Below are 22,735 nucleotides of genomic sequence, written 5' to 3' on the forward strand. Positions count from 1 at the left end.
CCGGGCCTGCTCCCCCGGGGCTGCCTCTGCAGACTCTCCAAGGGGCCCGGGGATAGTCCTCACGCCCGAGTGGACTTCCCTCCGCCCCGTGGGGAGGGCTCTGCGCGGGGCTGCTCAGCACTCTGAAGGGTTTGGGTAGTTGCATAATTTCAGATACAACGCTACGGATCCTGAATGAGGCAGACTCCTCTCCGCCAGAAGCGCCTGCTGCGGTTCCTGAAAACACGTCCTGGGCTGGCCTGAGAAGCTCAAGTTTCCCCTTCGAGGGTTGGGAGGACCTCAGACCCCGCTGGCAGCGCTGGGGCCCTCAGCCAGGCCTGCCCTGCGGGCCACTTCTGTTCTCTCTCAGAGGCGGGCTGCGGAGCTGTGGCCTGGAGGAAGCCTGGCAGGTGGCACCAGAGCTTTGGAGGAGGGGGGGGCTCTGCCGGGGAAGCCCAGTGGGAGTCATGAAGGAGGGAACATGTGTGGAGCCCTTGTAGGGGTAGGGGCAGTCCTGCAGAGATCTAAGAAAAGAATATTCCAGAAAAGTGAGCAGCAACTTCCAAGGCTAGGCATGGGTGCAGGGGACAAGGGGCTGCAGCTGGAGGGACCCAGGTGAGGCTGCCGGGAGGGGACAGTGTGGTTGGTAGGACCTCGCTGGGCTTTCCTGTCCGCTGGGCATGGACCGGCAGCCCAGGAGTGTAGGGCACTTTGGAAGCTAGATGTAGGGCTGAGTGCCCCACAGGGTCGTCGGGTGAGCCTTATGCTGTGCACAGGATCCGAGAAATAAAGAGACAGGAGGACACAGAAGTACAAGAAAAACGCAGCTGGGCTCGGGGGTCCACGCCACCTATAAGCGGAGTCAGGAGAGGCCCCAAATGTGCAGAAGCATGAGTATTTATTGTGCATAGGTTAGGGGGCAGGGCAGTGAGTGAAATTATCTTTAAAGATAGTGATAGGGTCGTGAGCAATAAAACATAGGATCCACCCCCATTAGGTCACCTAGGCCAGGTGGTGGACAGTGCACAGCAAGGGGCCCGTTCCCATGAAGGCAAGAGCCGTGTGCAGTGAGGGGTCCACCCCCATTAGGTCACCGAGGCTTGAAGGTGGGCGGTGTGCGATACTTCTATCTATGGGAAAACTACTTCTAAGAAGATTTATGGGAGGATGCTTTAAGTCACATAGCAGTGACAGAGCTGTCAAGGTTACCGCCACCTTCTGGCAGCTTCCAATGGGTTCTATGGGAAGATGCTTTTTGAGCAGCACAGCAGCAAGAGCTGATAGAGTTCACAGTCACCAAGGTGGATTGCCGTTCTGAGGGCGGACTTCCACAAGAACTGGAGCGAGGTCATGCTCTGCACTGTGTCCACTCTAGGCATTCCTCCGATTATGAACTAAGATATAATCATAGGTATATATATAGGGAAATATTTTAGGCACTCATACTATCAACTATTATATCACTATATATAGAGGATTATATAAAGGGATTCTTCAAGCCCTATTTCTATAAACTAATATATGATTATGTAAAAGGTTATATAAAAGGAAATAGCTGAGTAGTAACACTATAAAGTGAGATATTCCTCAAGCCATAACTGTGCCAGGGTTCTGCTTAGCTCTCATTCCTCGGTGCCTATATGGGGGGGTTACCCACACAGGAGGAGGCAGCAGGTGGCCGGGCGCAGGAATGTGCCAACCCCTGCCCCCAGGGGAGCTGGGGACAGGGGGGTCCCAGACACTCTATCCTTTGCAGCGAGTCAGGTTGTGATTTACTGGGAGGTGGTGGACAAAATAGGCTTCTGGGGAGAAATTCCTGGCTCCGCGGTGGACTTACAGAGCTCAAGAGGCAACCACGTGGTAGAAGGTGCAAGGAACATCAATAAGGCTTTGGGCCCTGTAGGTGGGGCTGCCATGAGCAGCAAGCTCAGTCCAGAAGAGCAGTTCCTCTCCAGCATCCACTTCCTGCACACTTATACATCGTAAGTAGCTGGAGCAGAGCACCCCGGAATTCCGCAGGCAGCTAAGAACCAGAGAGCAATGCAGGCCAGCTAGGAATCCAGCGTCTCCCCCAGGCCCCCCCCCCCCCCCCCGCACAACTCGTTAGTGCGTCGTTATCATGTCTGCTTGGCCCCAACCCCGTCCCACTGTCCTGGCTTGTTCCAAGAACTTCTGTGTTCTCCAGCTTTGGTTTCAGCTGCAGCGCTGTCTGGTCCCCACGTTGGGCAACTCCAGCCGAGATTCCTACACCCAAATGTGACTGTGTTGCCTGAGGAGAAACCTCAGCTTTGGGTGTGCCAAGCCATGTGCACAGCTCATCCCAACCCCCGCAGGCCCGCCTGCCTCTCCCGCCTCCAGTCCTCCCCTGTGATGAACAGATGCCCACCGCCCTCCAGGGTTTGGCCGAGCATGTGCCTGTCCCCTAGCCTCCTGTGGTTGAGCCTGCCGTGTACCTGCACACAGGAGGGGCTCCTGGCGTTTGCCCTACATGATGGGCTGTCTTGGGAGCTGCTGGAGAGTCACCTTGGTGGGGATGCCAGAGGCCTGGGTTCCCCCAGCCAGCCTCAGTTTCCACATGGAGTCTTTTTGCCCATCACATGGGACAACCTAGTATTGGGGGAAAACTCAGTCCATGGGGGAAAACTCAGTCCACCCTAAAGAAGCATTGGCGTTTTAGATGGATGAATGCTGCTTCATGTGACTCAATGTCAATGGACTCTATTTATTCAACACAGCTATTTATGTGAGTCTCCTCTGTTCCAGGCACGTGTGAAAGAAAAACTCCCCAAGTTGCTTGACACCGGGACAAACCAGGAAGTTCACTGCGTCTGGTTCCTCCTCTTCTGCCAACTCACCCAGGCTACCGTTCCGTTTCCTGGCACAGAGTGGGGGGCGAGCTCCTCAGTACCCAGAGCGTCTGGTGTGTAGCCAAAGGCCTCCAGTTTATTGGCCTGTATGTTCAGTGTCATGCTCAAGACAAGGGCCACCCTATCACTTCACATACCTCAAATACAGAAAGTGCCTGGAAATGTTGATAAGGTACTAAAGGAAACCACTGGGTTGTCAGTCACATACACACAGAAAAAAAAAAACAGCCATTTTTATTTTTTAAGATGGAGTTTCGCTCTTGTTGCCCAGGCTGGAGTACAATGGTGTCATCTCAGCTCACTGCAACCTCCACCTCCTGGGTTCAAGTGATGCTCCTGTCTCAGCCTCCCAAGTAGCTAGGATTGCAGGTGCCTGTCACCACACCCCCCTAATTTTTTGTATTTTTAGTAGAGACAGGGTTTCACCATCTTGGCCAGGCTGGTCTTGAACTCTTCACCTCAGGTGATTCACCCACCTTGGCCCCCCAAAGTGCTGGGATTACAGGTGTGAGCCATTGCACCCAGCCAAAAAAAAAAAAAAAAGAAATTTTTCATACTAAAATGATGAACAAGTAAATTTGAAACAAAAATGGACAAATACCTACAATATTTTTAAATGTATTTATTTTAATTGGCAAATAATAATTGTATATATTTGTTGTTTACAACTTGTTTTAAAATATGTATACATTGTGGACTGGCTAAATCAAGTTAATTAGCATGCATTAACTCACATACTTGTTTTTTGGGGTGGTGAGAACACTTAAAATCTACTCTCTTAGCAATTACCAAGCACAAGATACGTTGTTATTAAGTATAGTCACCATGTCCTACTATAGATCCCTTGGTCATACTCCTCCATGGAGCTGAAATGTATCCCTTGACCTACATCACCACCCAGCCCCAGGTAACCACCATTCCACCCTCTGCTTCTGTGAGTCGACTTTTGTAGATCCCACCTGTAAGTGAGATCATGCAGTATTTGTCTTTCTGTGCCTGTTTTTTTCACTTAACGCCCTTCTGGTCCATCCATATTGTCATTCGTGGCAGAATTGTCTTCCTTTTTAAGGCTGACTGGTGTACCATTGCGTACACCCACCACATTTTCTACCTAAAATATTTTTTAGTACAATGGCTGAAAACTGCCACATAACTTGTTTAACTGCCACAAGGCTTGGTTTTCAGCCACGAGATGGGAAGAGAAATAACATCTGCCCTGCAGGATGATTGCGAGCTGTGAAGCGCCATGAGGCCCAGGGGAGCTGAGAACTGCCGCAGCAGGACAGGCCTTCCAGAAGCCGACAGACCTGCCTTGTTACTTAAGCCCTCCAGGGCCCAGTTTCGTCAGTGATGCGATGAGTGCAAAAGAACGCCTGTCTCGTGGGATTGCAAAATGATACAGAGGATGTCTTCATCCATTCTGTGCTGCTGTAACAGACTCCTACAGACTGGATAACTTAGAGTGTGGAGAAACTTGCTGGCTCGTGGCTCTGGAGGCTGGGAGGTCCAGCGTCAAGGGTCAGGGCCTTCTTGTTGCGACGTCACATCGCAGAATAGCAGAAGGGCAAAGAGGAAGGATGATTGAGCAAGAGAGAGAAAGAGAAGGGGGCTGAACCCTCCTTTTATAACAAGCCCACCAGCCCATTGAGGAGGGCAGAGGCCTCATGGCCTAATCACCTCTCGAAGGTCCCACCTATTAATATCGTCACAATGGCAATCAAACTTCAACATGAACGTTGGAGGGGACAGTCATTCAGGCCAGAGCAGAGGGCATGGCACATGCTCTGAAAACAAGCCTAGAAATTCATCTTAGAAATCGTGCAAAAGCAGATTTCCACTTCTGTCGTTCCCTGTGATGGTGTGACCCCAAAAGCCTCCCAGGACAGAGCTTGTGAACACAAGATAGAAACAGCAAACTTTTAATGCAGAGCTGAGCTCACAAGGAGGTCAGGGACGTGACAGGAGCCAGAGACAAACAAAAGACTGAAAACCAGGTCTTGAAGTGTGAGAGCCCGAGGGCAGCTGCCCAGCAGAGTGTTGGTCTGGAGCCTCAGGGTCTAACTCTCCACACTCACATGGGAAAGGAGATGAGGCCTCCGTGGACCCACATGAAGCAGGAACTGGAACAAAGGCACTCAAAGGGCTACACCCTCAGGAGAGATGTGAATGAGTAGCTGTGTGCCCACAGGAACAGGAAGACAATACAATGGTTCCATGTTGGCTTGCCTGTTGTGGTTCTGTGAGACAGAAAGTTCTGTTGACAATTGATAATCAGGGTTCACAGCCTCTTTAGGCATCAGGTATTGATTTTTTCTTTTTTCTTTTTTTTTTTTTTTTTTAGGTGGAGTCTAGCTCTGTTGCCAGGCTGGAGTGCAGTGGCATGAGCTTGGCTCACTGCAACCTCTGTCTCCCAGGTTCAAGCAATTCTCCCATCTCAGCCTCCCCAAATAGCTGGAACTACAGGCACACACCACCACACTGAGCTAATTTTAGTATTTTTAGTAGAGACCGGGTTTCACCATGTTGTGCAGGATGGTCTCAATCTCTTGATCTGCCTGCCTTAGCCTCCCAGAGTGGTAGGATTACAGGCATGAGCCACTGCACCCAGCCTGAATTTTTCTTTTTTGAGGCAAGGTCTAGCTGTGTTGCCCAGGCTGGTCTTGAACTCCTGGGCTCAAGCGATTCTCCTGCCTTGGCTTCCCAACGTGCTGGGATTACAGGCATGAGCTACCATGCGCAGCCTAGGTATTGAATTTTCACAGGTTGCACAGTCCAGGCCCTACCACCCCTGCAGCAAATAACTTGATATAAAACCTGAGCTCAGGCCAGTAATACCTTTAAAGCCCATGACAGAAGCAGGCACAGTAATAGAAGTAAAATCACATAGACATTCTCAATCTAGCCCCTTCCAATTCCTACCCGTAAAGCCCACTGAAGATGAGTTTACAATCATAAAGTACAAAACATGCAAAGAAAGAACCACTTGGAGGGAAGTCAGCAGATGTGTGAACAGGAGGAATGGACTCCTCCACCAAAGGCCTTCAGAAGGTAAATTGAGCAAATAAGAGAACATTAATTAAACATGTTTACATGGTTAAGAATTACAGGAATAAAAGAAGTAAATGAACAAGAATTTGATTCCAAGGGAGTGGGGGGAGAATAGGCAGTTTTGAAGAGCTAAAGGGAATATCTAGAACCCAAAACTGTACTTGCTAAAATTAACTCAATGGACGAGTTAAAAAGCAATTTAGGCCTAGCTGAAAACTGAATTTGTGATATATGCAGAAGTTACTTCTGCTGTGAGGCAGAGCATGATGACAGAATGAGGAGATCCCAAACATCTATGAGTGTTCCATTCTGAATGATTAGTAGAAGAATGAGGAAGCAGCAGTATTTATAAAGATAATGACTAAGAAAGTTCTATACTTGATGAAAAATGTGAATCCTAAGATTCGGGAACACTGTGAGACTTGAGCTGGGGACAAAAAACGAAACTACACTCCTACATTTAGGAGTAAAGCTACAGAATACAAAAGAAATGTTAAAGTGAAAAAGAAAACCACTCAGATTACGTCAAAAGCAGTTATCATGAAAGCAGCCTTATCAATTACAATGATAAAAGTCAAGCAATAGTCAAATATCTATTTTTTCAAAGTCACAAGATAAAATTAGTAACATAGGATTCTATACATAGTATTATTTGTTATCTACTGGGGCATAACAAAATTCCCCAAAACTTGGCAGCTTAAAAAACATTCAGTATTTCACCATTTCCATGAGTCAGAAATCCAGGTGTGGCTTAGTTGAGTCCTCTGCATATTGGCTTCTCATCAGACTGCAATCAGGACATTGGCACAGCATCTGTGGTCTCATCTGAAGGCTTGCCTGGGGAAGTCTGCATCTGCGCTTATGCTTCATGGGCTGTTGGGCAGAGGCACCCTCAGCTCCTGGCTCTCCCATGGGGCAGCTCCTATCAACAAAGCATGCCAGACAAGAGGGCAACACACAGGCTTCTAGGAAGAAGAAAGCCACGGTCATTTTTTTTTTTAAACAAAGCAATATTTGTGTAATTACCACTTGGTTTGAGAAGTAGAACACTGTGTCAAAAAGTCCTCCAAAGCCCCCACCAGTAACTGCCCTCCTCCTTCTCCCCAGTACAATTACTCCCCTCACTTCTGTCTTTTTGTCAACTTTTTAAAATTGTGGTGAAATGCATATAACTTCAAATTACAAACAATCATTTTAAATATATAGTTTGGTGGTGTTAAATACACTCATGATGTGCAACCATCACCACCATCCATGTAGAACTCTTTCTGTCTTTTAAAACTGAAACTCTGTCTCCATTAAACAATAATTCCTCATTTCCCTTCCCCTAGCCCTGGTACCCACCATTATACTTTCTGTTTCTATAATTTTGACTACTCTAACTACCTAATATAAGTGGAATTATGTAGTAGTTGTATTTTTGGCAACTGGCTTATTTCATTTGGCACAGTGTCCTTAAGGTTCATCCATGTTGCAGCCTGTGTCAGAATCTCCTCCCTTTTTTAGGCTAAATAGTATCCCATTGTTTATATCACATTCTGCTTATTCATTTATCCATCAATAAGCACTTGGGTTGTGATAAGGTTTGGCTGTGTCCCCACCCAAATCTCATTTTGAATTGTGGCTCCCACAATTCCCACATGTTGTGGGAGGAACCCGGTGAGAAGTAATTGAATCATGGGGGCAGGTCTTTCCCATGCTATTCTCATGATGGTGAATAAATCTCACAAGCTCTGATGGTTTTATAAAGGGGAGTTTCCCTGGACAAGCACTCTTCTCTTGTCTACTGTCATGTTAGATGTGCCTTTCCACCATGATGATGAGGTCTCCCCAGCCATGTGGAACTGTGAGTCCATTAAACCTCTTTTTCCTTATAAATTACCCAGTCTTGCATGTCTTTGTTAGCAGCATGAAAATGGACTAATACAGGTTGCGTCCATGTTTTAGCTACTGTGAATAATGCTGCTATGAACATGTGTGTACAAATACCTCTTTGAGATTTTGCTTTCAATTCTTTAGGGTATATGTGCAGAAATTCAGTTGCTGGGTAATTCTATTTTTAATTTTTTTTTTTTTTTTTTTTTTTGAGATGGAGTTTTGCTCTTGTTACCCAGGCTGGAGTGCAATGGCGCGATCTCGGCTCACCGCAACCTCCGCCTCCTGGGTTCAGGCAATTCTCCTGCCTCAGCCTCCTGAGTAGCTGGGATTACAGGCACGCGCCACCAGGCCCAGCTGATTTTTTGTAGTTTTAGTAGAGATGGGGTTTCGCTATGTTGGCCAGGATGGTCTCGATCTCTTGACCTCGTGATCCACCCGCCTCGGCCTCCCAAAGTGCTGGGATTACAGGCTTGAGCCACCGCGCCCGGCCTCTATTTTTAATTTTTTGATTAACCACCATACTGTTTTCCATCATGGATGTAACATTTCACATTCCCAGCAATGGTGCAGAAGGGTTTCAGTTTCTCCACATACTTGCTAACAATTGTTATTTTCTGGGTTTTTTTGTGTGTTTATTTGTTTGTTTAATTAATGTAGTAACCAACCTAATGGTGTCAGGTGGTATATCATTGCAGTTTTGTTTGTTTTTTGTTTTTGAGACAGGGTCTCACTCTGTTGCCCATGCTGGAGTACAGTGGTACAATCATAGCTTACTGTAAACTTGACCTCCTGGGCTCAAGTGATCCTCCTACCTCAAGCTCCTGTGTAGCTGGAAATACAGGCATACTACACCACCATGCCTGGCTAATTTTTAATTTTTTTTTTTTTAGATATTTGGAAGGGGGGAGTCTAACTATGTTGCGCAGGGTGGTCTTGAACTGGGCTTAGGCAATCCCACAGCCTCTCGAAGTGCCGGAATTACAGGTGTGAGCCATCGCACCCCAGCCTCATTGTAGTTTAGATATGCATTTGCCTAACGAATGGTGATGTCAAGCATTTTTTCATATGTTTATTGGCCATTTAAATACTTATCTAGAGAAATGTCTATTCAAGTCATGTGTCTGTTTTTTAATCAGCTTGTTATTTTATTGTAGAGTTTTGGGAGTTTTCTACATATTAAGGACACTAATTCCTGATCACATATACAACTTGCAACTATTTTCTCCTATCTAGTAAGTTGCCTGTTTACTCTGTTGACGTTGTCTTTTGCCCGTGCTTCTGTTGTCATATCCAAGAAAATATTGCCAAATCGAATGTTGTAGCTTTGTCTTATTATTAATATTTTTTAGAGTTTTACAGTTTTAGGTTGTACATTTAGGTCTTTGTGGTTTGTATATGGTGTGAGACAAAAGGTCCAACTTTATTCTTCTGCAAATTGATGTCCTGTTTTCCCAGAATGGTTTGCCAAAAAGGCTGTTTTCTTCCCCCACTGAACAGTATCGGCACCTTGTCAAAGATCATTTGACCATATATATGAAGGTTTATTTCTGAGCTCTGCATTCTATTTCATTGACCAATGTGTCTGTCTCTATGCCAATGTGGTACTGGCATAAAGATAGATATGTAGGTCAAGGGTACCATACTGGCATAAGGACAGACTGTAGATTACTGTATTCTTGACTACTGTAGCTTTATACTGAGTTTACCAGATTACTAAATTATTGAATACTGTAGCTTTGAAGTAAGTTTTAAAATCAGGAAGTGTGAGTCCTCTAACTTTCTTTTTTTCTTTCAAGATTGTTTTTGCTATTTGGGATTCCTTCAAATTCCGTGTAAGTTTTAGGATGGGTTTTTCCATTTCTGAAAAAATAAAAGGCTTTGTGGTTTTGACAGGATTGAATTAAATCTGTAGATCACTTTGAGTACTATTGACATCTTCCAATGCAAAAACATTGGATGTGTTTCCATTTATTTATGTCTTCTTTAATTTCTTACAGCAATTTTTTGTAGTTGTCGGTATAGAAGTCTCACCTCCTCGATTAAGCTAATGCCTAATTTTTTTTTTTTTTTTGCTGCTACCTTAGGTAGAATTGTTTTCATAATTTCCTTTTCAGACTGTTTATTGTTAGCATGAACAATGTATTGACTTTGTATATTACTACTTGGCTGAATTCATTTATTATTTCATTTCTTTTTCATGCCTAATTGCCCTGTCTAGCACTTTTAGTACTATGCTGAATAGCAGTGGGGAAACAGACACCCTTCCTTGTGGGTTTTTCTTATATTCTTTTATGATGTAATGTGGAGGCAGTTTCCTTTTATTCCTAATTTGGTAAGTGGTTTTTTTTTTTTAATCATGAAATGTGTTGAATTTTGTCAAATGCCTCCTCTGCATCAATTCAGATGGTTATGTGAGGGATTTCCCCCTTCTTCTGGTAATGTTGTGTATTGCACTGATCCATTTTCATATGTTGAAACATCTTAGTACTCCAAGAATAAGTCACACTTGGTCATTGTGTATAATCCTTTTAATATGATGCTGAATTAGGTTTGCTAGTATTTTGTTGAGGATTTTCTTTTTTTTTTTTTTTTTTGGAGACGGAGTTTCGCTCTTGTTACCCAGGCTGGAGTGCAATGGCGCGATCTCGGCTCACCGCAACCTCCGCCTCCTGGGTTCAAGCAATTCTCCTGCCTCAGCCTCCTTAGTAGCTGGGATTACAGGCACGCACCACCATGCCCAGCTAATGTTTTGTAGTTTTAGTAGAGACGGGGTTTCACCATGTTGACCAGGATGGTTTCGATCTCTTGACCTCGTGATCCACCTGCCTCGGCCTCCCAAAGTGCTGGCGTGAGCCACCACGCCCAGCCTAAGGATTTTCGCATCTATATTCATCAGGGATATTAGTTCTTTAGTTGTTTTGTTTTGCTTGAGACAGGGTCTTGCTCTGTTGCCCAGGCTGAAGCACAGTGACACAACCTTGGCTCACCGCAACCTATACCTCCTGACTCAAGCCATTCTCCTACCTCAGCTTCCAGAGTAACTGGGACTACAGGCACATGCTACCATCCCCAGCTACTTTTTGTATTTTTGTGTAGAGATGGGGTTTCCCTGTGTTTCCCAGGCTGGTCTTGAACTCCTGAGCTTCTACCTTGGCCTCCCACAGTGCTGGGGTTGCAGGCATGGGCCACTGTGCCTGGCCCTAGTCTGTAGTTTTTGTTAAAAAAATTTTTTGTGTTTTAGGGACAGGGTCTTCCTGTGTTGCCCAGGCTGGAATGCAGTGGTACGATCATGGCTCTTTGCAGCCTGGAACTTCTGGGCTTAAAGGATCTTCTCACCTTAGCCTCCCAAGTAGCTAGGGCTACAGGCATGCACCACCACACCAGCCTATTTTATTTTTTGTAGAAACGGGGTCTCACTGTGTCACCCAGGCTATTCTTGAACTCCTGGTTCCAAGTGATCCTCCTGCCTCAGCCTCCCAAGATACTGGGATTACTGGTACGATTCACCACACTCAGCCCAGTTTTCTTTTCTTATAATGTCTTTGTCTGGCTTTGCTATCAGGATAATGCTGGCCTTATAGAATGAGTTAGAAAGTAGTCCTTTGCCTTCAGTGTTTCTGAAGAGTTTGAAAAGAGTTGGTATTCTTCATCAAATATTTGGGAGAATTTGCCAGTGAAGTCATCAAGTCCAGGGCTTTTCTTTGTCAGATTTTTGATTACTGATTCAATCCCCACATTACTTAAAATTCTGTTAAGACTTTCTACTTATTCCTGATTTACTTGTTTCTCAGATTTTATTTTTTCTAGGAATTTGTTCATTTCATACATGTTATCCAATTTGTTGGCATGCAATTGTTCATAGTACTCTCTTGTAAATTATTTTTATTTCTATAGAGTTTGTAGTAATGTGTCCACTTTCATTTCTGATTTAGTAACTGGAGTTTTCTCTCTATTTACGTAGACCATCTAGTGAAAGATTTGTTAATTGTGTTGATCTTTTAAATAACTAACTTTTGGTTTTATTGATTTTTCTCTATAGTTTTTCAATTCTTTATTTCATTTATCTCTTCTGTAATCTTCAGTATTTCTTTTCTTCCGCTAGCTTTGGATTTAGTTTATTTTTATTTTTCTAGCTCCTTAAGTTGTAAACTTAAGCTGCTAGTTTGAGATCTTTCCAGTTTTTTAATGTAAGCATTTATGAATTTCCCCTGTGGCATTGCTTTTGTGGCATCCCGTATGTGCTGGTCTGCTGCATTTTCATTTTCATTCTAAGTACTTTCTTATTTCCCTTGTGATTTTTTTCTAGGGCCTATTAGTTGTTTAAGAGTGTGTTGTTTAACTTCCAGAAATTTGCAGATTTTACAGTTTTACCTCTGTTATTAATTTCTAACTTCATCTTCTTGTGGTTGGAGAAGAGTTTGTATGATACCTGCACTTGAAAATCACTTGAGACTTAACTTGTGGCCTAACAGATGATATATCCTGGAAAGTGACTCATGCTTATTTGAGAAAGATGTGTATGCTGCTGTTGTTGTTGGTAGAATGTTTGTATGTGTGTTAGATCTAGCTGGTTTATTGTGTTGCTTAAATCCCTTATTTCCTCACTTACCTTCTGTGTGGTTGTCCTATCCATTATTGAGAACAGGGTATTGGAGTCATCAACTATTGTTGTAGAACTATGGTAACATATGTCTTTCATATGTGATAGATTTGATAGTCTTACAATTAATCAGGTTATGAAAAATTGAAGAACCCAATTAACAAGCATCATTCTAAAGACATATAAAAAGCCTGTACCCCAAATTAAAGAATTCACTATTTTGAAGCATATATGGAATGTTTACTAACAAACAATGAACACCTTACCAGCCCACAAAACCAAATCTCAACAAATACCAAGGAATCTCTATCACACTGGTCATGTTCTCTGACCAAATGCAGTGACAACAGAATAAGAAGCAATCACCAAACATTTGAAAATGTAAAACCATAAAACCACATTTGACTAATAGCCCAAAGAATGAATCACAGTGGGAGCTGAAAAGATTTAGAACCAGGCAATAAGAAATACGACATATAAAACTTTTTAGCATGCAGCTACACCTAAGTGCCTTTAGGTCATGAATGGACTGCAGGGTCTGGAGTAGTTGGGAGCTTAGCCTTAGTGGTCACATTCTACAAAGAAGGAGTCCACACAAGAGCCTGTTCCCTCCATGCCTATATCCAGATGGAATCCTTGGAAAGCTTTCTCTTGTGCTCCCCACTTTGCTGTGAGGTCTTTAAAATTGTTACTTCTCATCTCTGCTTCCATTCCCAACTTCTAGGTTTTGCTCAGCTAGTTTCCCACGTTTCTTATCAGATTGTTGTATCTTTTGCAGCACATTGACATCCATCTTCATAAGAGTCCCGTGGAGCACACCTGTCACCAGGAGGGAGTGAGGCGTGGGACTCCAGAGCCAGATGCTGGGTTTGATTCTAAAACCTCCACTCACCAGCTGGGTGATTGTGACCAGAAGCTCATCTTCTCTGGGCCTGCTTTTCCTCTCTTGGAAACAGAGATTATGAGGGCAAGCACCTTCCTCATGAGTAGTTGGAGATTAAGAGAATTGACATAAAAAGGAGATTATGATCCCCATGGGTGGTTCGGAGAGTGAAGTGGGTTGATGGAAAATGGATGACAACCCCTTGTGGGGTTTGCAAGAGAGAAGTGGAATGAGGAACCATGGAGATTATGATAACCTTCAGGGATTTCAAGGGGCAGAAGAGTATTGATTGAAATTGAGTTGATGATATGTCTTCCTCATGGGCAGTTGGAAGAATAAAATCGGCCATAGAAAATGGAGATTATGACAGCTGATTATCCAGAGAGTCAAGTGGGTTCATGGAAATGAGAATATTGCAACTGCTCCCTCATTGTAATGGGGTAATGCAAAACTAGTTGAGGTCATGCTGAGATGGTGATAGGCCTCCTCTGTGTGTTCAGGTGGAAGGAATGGGTTGATGCATAATTGACGTTTCTTTCCTGTGTGTGGCAGGCGAGCTGAACCAGATCAATGGGATGATCATATTATGACAGTGCTGTCCCCTTGGAAGGTTGGGAAGGTGAAATGGGTTAATGGAAAATGGAGGTTATGACAACATGTCCCCTATGGGTGTTTGAAATGGTGAAGTGGGTTGACTAGAAGTGAAAGTTAGTACGCCTCTTCCTTTTGTGTGATGGAGAAGTCGTAGTGGGTTGACGGAACATTGAGACGATGCCATATTCTTTTTGTGGTTGTTGATAGGGTCAGGTGGGCTCATGGACCAAGGAGATGGTAACATACCTTTCTGCCGGTTGCTAGGAGGGTGAAGAGGGTTGCGAGAATGCAGGCTGGGCGATTAGCACGCTGCCTCCCTTTTGGGTGGTTGGAGGTGAACTGAGTTGATGAATGAGGAGGATTATGGTTTGACTGTCTTCTGTGGGTTGCTAAGAGGATGAAGAGGGTTGAGAGAATGTGGAGATTGGAAAACACCCATAGCTACACAGTTTCTTGGGATTTTCTTTACCTCTTTTCTCATGGTCTGACTTTAGCTGCTGCAGCTCCAACACTGAATGTTCACCCTGCCAGGTCGTATGCAGAGTGATGCCTTTTTTTAGTTAAAGAGATACGACTTTCTCAGATACCACCTGCCTCCTACAGCGGACATCTCCTCAGGCCCTATTGGCCAGAACTGGGTCAACCTGCCCCACCCCCGCAGTCCTAGCAAAGTGCAGGGGAGGCCCGTCACAGGCTTCCTTCAGTCATGGTGCATTCCCCAAGGACAAACTTACTTCCTCTGAGCCCATAGTATCAGGAGACTGGAACAGTTTGCATTTCCATTTGTTGGTGGTATCGTGCAGAAGAAAGAGGCTGGTGCTGGGAATACCAACAACGTTTGCAGCAGAAAGCAACCAGGTCAAGGAGCAAATGTCTAGGCACAGAATGGATCATCCTGGTGGCTGTAGAAATTAGAAATCACAGTGACATGGGTGCCGCCAGCAAGAGGGGCTCAAGTCTTCACTGCTGACCTCGGCCATGGGAGGGGGCGACCACAGCGCAGGACGGGGGCGGGTGCTGTTTAGGAGCCAGCTACTTCCACGTTCTCAGGCAGGCAGTCCACTCCCCCATGGCCTGGCCCCTGGTGGGAGGCCCTTCCTTCTCCTGGAGTTTGGTCTTCTCTGTCTTGGCCCAGGCACTCACATCCCACCCACGCGACACCCGGTCTTCCTTTAGGTGAGGTCCCCACTCCTCAGACCCAGGGCCTGGCTTTCAGAAGCTCCAGCAGCAGAGGAACCGGTTTCAGCGACAGGCTCTCAGCCACAGGCAGGGTCACCTTGGAAACTCCAGGGCGGAACTTCGCGAGGGGTAGGGCTCCAAACCGGGACCTGCAGTGGGTGACTAAGGAGCTCACTCCTCCTCACGCTGCCCTCACCCTTGGCCCCTGCCCCGGGCTGCTCACCTGAGCTCTGCTGTCCACCCTCATGCTCACAAACACCTTTAGCCCTCCTGGTGGCACCGCCCAGCTGCAGACCCGCCACCCAAGGTCTCTGTGTAGACTCTGTACTCGGCAAAGAGCCCCTGTTGACTCAAAGTGAGGGCCCCCTGAAAGCTCACCTGCCTTCGGCCACTGTCCAAGCCCTCCCCATCCCCCCTTCCCCCTAGCCCAGAGCCTCCAGCCTGCTCCCCCTGCAGCTCCTGCATCTACCTCCCCAGAGCCCAGGGCAGAGTCCCACAGGCTGGGGCCCTGCTGCGTATCCTCAGTCCTTGGGTCCACCTTGGACTCCCTACTCAGTAAAGGGCAACCGTGGCCAAGCATGGAGAGCCCCCTAACCTCCACTCCAGTTCTCTGCATTTGACTCCCTGGTCAGCCGAGGGCCACCACCTGTTCGCAGCTCAGTACCCAGTGGCTTCCTGCCCACTTGCAGCTCTAAAGCCATGGCTTCTGAATGAGGCGCCCAGCTTAGCAAAGAGTGGACTTGAACCCACATTTGTTGTCCTTGAGAGCCCCACCCACCCACCCACCTGGCATCCAGCACCACAGGTTCACCTGTGGTTCCCCGTGTCCTTATCTGCCTGGGGACAGTACCTCTGCCAAGACTAGAGGACCCAGCTGGAAGTGGCTGCTGCCTGGTGGACGAGAAGGGCCTCCCAGCAGTCCTCAGGCAGCCACCACACTGTTCTCCAGCAACGTCAGCACAGGCACTGCAGAGTGTGGACAGCGGCCTTAGGGGTGGTCCATCACCTCCCAGCAGCCCTGACCCTGGCCCTGGCTGTTCATCGCCTCCTGTCACGCCTGACCCTGGCCATCCATTTCCTCCTGGCACCCCAGATTCTGACCCTGGCCGTCCATCACCTCTCAGCACCCCAACCCTGGCGCTGGCCATCCATCACCTCCCAGCACCCCTGACCCTGGCCCTGGCCGTCCATCACCTCCCGGCACCCCAAACCCTGGCCCTGGCCGACTATCACCTCCTGTCACCCCAGACTCTGACCCTGACTGTCCATTGCCTCCTGGCACCCCGACCCCCCCGACCCTGGCTGTCCATCGCCTCCTGGCACCCCGACCCTGGCCTTGGCTGTCCATTGCCTCCCAGCACCCCAGACTCTGACCCTGGCTGTCCATTGCCTCCCGGCACCCCGACCCTGACCCTGGCCATGCTCCAGCTCCTGGTGGTGTCCCAGCAGCTGGCACACAGCCCCTCTGGTGCCACCACAGTACAAACACAATTATAATACAATAAATGGAAGGCCAAGAAACAGGGTCTCAAGACAGCAGAAGCCAGAGATGTGGAGCCCAAAGCGGAGCATTGTTACCCTGAGCAGAAAGTCTGAGACCCCAGCCCAGGTGGAAACATGTCTTTCAGTGGAGGGCCCAGGTCCAGGGTTACCTGTGAATGAAGAGGGGGCTGCCCCTGTGCGAGGCGGGCACAGAAACGTCAGCCACTCAGGCCCGGTGCTGAGGCCTCACCAGTGCTTGGAGTTCCCTGGAGTGCAGCCCCTTGGGGCCCATGGTTCTGGGGTGTTACTGAGGCCAAGGCATCTAAGTGCCGCAGGCCTGTGAGCAGCAGCTGTGAGGGATGCCAGCAGTGTCCCTGGAAAGCAATCCCTGGGGCTGGGTAGGCAGGAGGAGTGTGGCAGGTGGGGAAGCTGGATAGAGGTGGCCAGGATGGGGGGCTGTGCTCTGTGGGTATGGGAAGTGTGGAAGGATGGGGGGGCAGGGAAAGACTTTGGGTTTGCCTTCACAAGGATCACCCTGGCCGCTCTCAGAGAGAAATTGAAGGAGCAAGGCAGGGAAACACAGTGGGATCATGGTCACGGGGAAGGGCTGCTTTCCAGTGGTGGGGCTGAGAAGTGGTGAGGAAGAAGCCTCGGGTGGCAGGTGGCTTGCACCAAGTCTGGGCTGTGGCCCTACCTAAGCTCCAGGGAGGACGGGGTTTCTGCAGAGAGACCTGGGGAACACAGGACACACTCATGGAACCCCCGGTGGAGGTGGGTGGCCGATCAGCCTGGGGCCCAGAGGCAGCACTTGAGGTCACAGGCGCTAAAAGCAACAGTGTGTAAGCCAAGGAGAGGGTCAGAGGAGCTGGGTCTGGGGGACAGCGTGCCTTCTGGGGATGTGAGTGAACCTGAGGGGGTATGGCAAGGTGGGGGTGAGTGGGGTCAGCAGTGGAGGCAATGGGGCTGGCAGGGCAGAGTTCGGGCCACGCAGACCTGCCTGCAGAGAAGCAGCTTGGAGCTGATATGGACGAGGCGCGCATCCAGTGAACCACAGTGTCAGGACATGGTCACTGATGTGGGGACAGTGAGGACCAGGAGGAGGGACTGTTTGAGCAGGGACTTGGGTGCAAGTCTGAGGAGGGAGGACATGGACGACCTCTTCCACTTCTCACACCAGGACCCTGGGCTGTCACTCCTGGAGGACTGGGGATGGGATCGTTTCTTCATCCATGTGCCTTTTCAGGGACGTTTCAGTCGTTTCCAGGTGTTTTCGTTTTTTATGATTTCAAAGAAATCTGCAAACATTTGCACAGAGGTTTTCATGTGAAGGTAGGTTTTTGATTCTCTGGGACAGGTGTCCAGCTGTGTTGTTACTGGGTTGTAAAGTAAGTGTACGTTTCACTTTTAAGAACCCATGACTGTCTTACCAGCATGGTTGCACCAGTTCACCCTCTCACCAGTGGCATGTGAGCAGGCTGCATTCTTGCCAACATTTGGCGTTGTCACTATTTTTAATGTTATCCGTTTTAGCTGTTCTAATAGGTTGGTAGTGATCTCTCTCATTCAGGCTTTCCTTTCCATTTCCCTGGAGACTAGCACCATTGGATGTCTTTTCATGTGCTTATTTGTCATCTATATAACAACTGTCTCTCAGTATCCATGGGGATTGGCTTCAGGTCACACCTCAAGTACAAAAATCCCTGGATGCTCAAGTCCGTGATGTAAAATGGCAGAGCATTTGCTCATAACAAAGTATTCTCCTGTGTACTGTTTTTAAACCACCTGTAGATTACTTATAATACTGAATGCAATGTAAATGTTACGTGAATAGTTGTTTTGTTGTATTGTTTAGAGAATAATAACAACAAAGAGTCTATATATATTTCAATACAAACACAACTTTTTTTCAAGTATTTTGGATTTGTGGTTGGTAGAATCCACAGATGCACAGCCCAGAGATACTGAGCGAGGACTGTATTCTCTTTGGTAAAATTCGTCTTGTTTTTTGCCCGTTTTCTATTTGGATGATTTGGTCTTTTTACTGTTGAGTTTTGAGTTTATATATTCTAGACACAAGTCCTTTATCAGATGTGTGGTTTGCAGATATTCTTTCCTAACAGGAAACTTGTTTTTTCATCCTCCCACCAGGATTTTTACAGAGCAAATGTTTTTAACTTTGCTGAAGTCCAATTTACCAAACATTTTATTTTATAGATTGTACTTTTAGGGTCATGCCTAATATCTCTCAGCCAAACCCCAAGTCCTGAAGATTTTCTCCTATGTTTCCTTCTAAAAGTTTTATAATTTTATATTTAAATCTATGTGATGGTCAATTTGAGTTAATTTTTGTTTAAGGAGTGATGTTTAAATCAGGGTGGTTTTGCTTTCTTTGTTTGTTTATTTTTGCCTGTGGGCATCCAATTGCGCCAGCACAATTTGCTGAAAAGACAATCCTCTTTCAGTTAGATTAAGTTTTCATTTTTGTCAAAAATCAGTTGTACTAATGTGAGTCCAATTCTGGGCACTCTATTCTGTAACATTGATCAATGTGGCTTTTCCTCCGTGGATACTACATAACCTTGATTACTGTGGTTATGCTATAGAGTAAGTCTTGAAATGGGACACACTGGTTTCTCCCATTATATTCTTTTTATTCTTTAGAGACAAGATTCTTGCTCTGCCACTCAGGCTGGAGTGCAGTGGCATGATTATAGCTCACCACAGTCTCAAACTCTTGGGCTCAAGCAATCCTCCCATCTCAGCCTCCCAAGTACCTGGGAGTACAGGCACGCACTAACATGCCTGGCTAATTTTTTAAAATTTATTTTTGTAGAGACAGGGTCTCACTATGTTGCCTAGGCTGGTCTGAAAACTCCTGACCTTAAGCAATCCTCTCACCTTGGCCTCCCGAAGTGTTGGGATTACAGAAATGAACCATTGTACTTGGCATGTTTTACTCCTTTTCAAAATTGTTTTAGCTACCCTGGTTCCTTTGCATTTCCATACACAATTTAGAATGAGCCTGTGTGTGCGTGTGTGTGTGTGTGTGTGTGTGTGTGTGTGTGTGTGTGTGTTTTAGATTAAGTTTTGCCCAGGCTGGAGCACAATGACATGATCTCAGCTCACTGCAACCTCCACCTCCTGGATTCAAATGATATTCTTGCCTCAGCCTCCTGAGTAGCTGGGATTACAGGCGCCAGCCACCATGCCCAGCTAATTTTCGTATTTTTTAGTAGAAACTGGGTTTCACCATGTTGACCAGGCTGGTCTTGAACTCCTGACCTCAGGTGATCCACCTATCTTGGCCTCCCAAAGTGTTGGCATTACAGGTGTGAGCCACTATGCCCAGCCCATCTATTTTTATAAAATGAAACTTGCTGGGATTTTGATAGAAATTGTGTTAAACCATTATATTAGTCTGGGGACACTTGACATTTTTACTATGTTGAGTCTTCCAATCCATGAGCATGGTATGTCCCTTCATTTATTTAGATCTTCTTTCATTTCTTTCATCAATGCTATGAAGATTTTGACATACAAGTACATGTTTGTTAGATCTATATCTGATATTTTAATAATTATAAATGGCATATGTTTTTACTTCAGTTTCCATGTGTACATTGCTAGCTGTGTGGAAATGCAATTGATTTTCATATTATCTTATACCCTGTAAGCTTGCTGAACTGTTATTAGTTCCAAGGTTTTACTCATTTATTTATTTTGGTAGATTCCTTGGAATTTTCAACATAGACAATTATACTGTCTGCAAATGGGAACAGTTTTATTTTTCCGTTTTCCATGTGTATGCCTCCCTTGCCTTATCTCATCTTGTCTTATTGGCTAGTTCCACCACTGTTGTGAATCAAAGTGGTGACAGAAGCCATCCTTATTCCTGATGTTTAAAGAAAAGCATTCAGTCTTTCACCGCTAAATATAATATTAGCTCTAGGTTTTTTGTAGATGCTCTTTATCAAATCGAATTCTTATTTTTTTCTGAGAGTTTTGATCATAAATTGGTGTTAAATTTTGCCAAATGTTTTTTCTACATTAATGATTGTGCTCTTGTGATTTTTCTTTTTTAGCATGTTGATATGGTGGGGTACGTTGATTGATTTTCAAATATTGAATAGGCCTTGCATGCCTGGAATAAGTCCCACTTGGTCATGGTATATGATTCTTTTTATAATTTGCTGAATTCTAGTTTCCAATGTTTTGTTATAGATTTCTAACATTTCTATTAATAAGGGATATTATTCTCGTATTTTCTTTTTCTGTATTGCATTTGTCATGTTAAATAGAAAGGTAATATTGGCTTCATAAAACAAGTTGGGAAGTGTTACACTCTTTCTTTCCTTTCTGGAAAAAAATTGGTGTTAATTCTTCTTTAAATGTTTGGTGGAATTCTCCAGTGAAACAATCTAGGCCTGGAGATTTCTTTTGAAGGGAGCTTTAAAACTACAAATTCAATTTCTTTAATAGTTATAGGGGTATTCAAATGTCCTGCTTAATATGCATAGTAGTTTGTGCTCGTCCAGAAATCGGTCCATCCTACCTAAGGCATCATATGTGTATATGTAGAGTCTTTTCCTATTCTTTTTATATCCATAGATTCTGGGCTGATATGTCCCCTCTTTCCTTCCTGAAATTGATGATTTGTGTTCTCTGTTGTTTTTTCCTTACCAGTTTTGCTGGAGGTTTGTCAACTTTTTATCACTGTTTCGTTGAGTTTTTCTATTGTTTTTCAATTTCGTTGATTTCCGCTCCTTTTTACTTTTCCTTTCTTCTGCTTGCTTTGGGTTTATTTAGCTCTTCTTTGTCTAGTTTCTTAAGATCCAAGTGTCAATTATTGATTTGAGACTTTTTCTTTTTTATATTTTCTATGTGTTTAGAAATTCTCTTGTAATCTATTATTTATTTATTTATTTGAGACAGGGTCTCACTCTGTTGCCCAGGCTGGAGTGCAATGGCACTGTCACAACTCACTGCAGCCTCGAACTCCTGGGCTCAAATGATCTTCCCACCTCAGCCTCTCAAGTAGCTGGGACTACAGACACATGGCACCATGCCCAGTTAATTTTTTAACTTTTTTTTTTTTGTAGAGACAGGGTCTCGCTCTTGCCCTGGCTGGTCTCAAACTCCTGGCTCAAGTGATCCTCCTGCCTTAGCATCCCAAAGTGCTGGAATTACAGGAGTGAGCCACCATACCCCAACTTTTATTTTTATAGACCAATTCCATTGTGTTTGGAGAACCCAGTCTGTATGACTTCAGTTCTTTTAAATGTGTTGAGATTTGTTTTATGACATAGAATATGGCCTATCTTTTTAATTGTTCTGTGAGTACTAGAATACAGTGTGAATTATATTGTTGGGTATAGTGTCCAATAAATGTCAATTAGATCCTGTTGATTGATGATATGGTTGAGTTTCTTTTATATCTTTGCTGATTTTCTGTAGAGCTGTTGTATCATTTGTTAAGAGAGCATTGGTGAAGTGTGCAACCATGATTGTATTTTTTTTAGTTCTACTAGTTTTGGCTTCATGTATTTTGCAGCTTTGTTGTTTATTGCATGGAAGTTTAGATCTGTAGTGTGTTTCTTAGTTGAATTATCCTTTTATTATTATGTAATGTCACTCTCTATCTCTAGTAACTATCTTTGCTCCAAAGACTACTATATCTGATGTTAACATAGCTACATCTACTTTCTTTTGATGAATGTTTACATGATATATCTTTTTCCACCCTTTTACTTTGAACTTGCCTATATTGATGTATTTGAAGTGAGTCTATTGTAGACACAATAGATCAGTTTAGATATTTTAATCCGTTTTGCCTATCTTTAGTTGATTTAGGCCATTTATATTTAATTGTAATTATTGATATTTTAGGGATTAAGTATGCCATGTTATTTTTGTTTTTTCTGTTTGGTCTCTCTGTTTTCTGTTTCCCTGGGCTTTTTTCCTACCTTCCTATGGTGACCTGAACATTTTTTAGAATTCCATTTTGATTAAAGTGTTTTTCAGAGTGTTTTTTTGTATAGCTTTTTTTAAGTGTTTATTCTAAGTGTTACATTATATATATGTAACTTATCATAGTATACTGGTCTCCATGTTTTACAAGTAACATTTTACCAGTTTAAATGAAGTTTAGAAACCTTACCATTGTTGAGGTTCATTTACCCTCCTCTGTACATAATAAAATTCTCTTACATATGTTTTTTGCTTCAA

At 44.9% G+C, this 22,735-nt stretch overlaps 1 long non-coding RNA gene across 1 annotated transcript; it reads left to right on the top strand.

Moving 5' to 3' along the window:
* The first annotated feature begins 2,760 nt into the window (after nucleotides 1-2,760).
* On the top strand, nucleotides 2,761-7,775 carry LOC116533974. Its single transcript, XR_004261539.1, has 2 exons — nucleotides 2,761-3,018; nucleotides 7,645-7,775. It is a non-coding gene; the product is annotated as an uncharacterized LOC116533974 (long non-coding RNA).
* The last annotated feature ends 14,960 nt before the right edge of the window (nucleotides 7,776-22,735 follow it).

Source organism: Sapajus apella, unplaced genomic scaffold (assembly GCF_009761245.1).
Source record: "Sapajus apella isolate SASKATOON/1434 unplaced genomic scaffold, GSC_monkey_1.0 scaffold85, whole genome shotgun sequence".
Taxonomy (NCBI): Eukaryota; Metazoa; Chordata; class Mammalia; order Primates; family Cebidae; genus Sapajus; species Sapajus apella.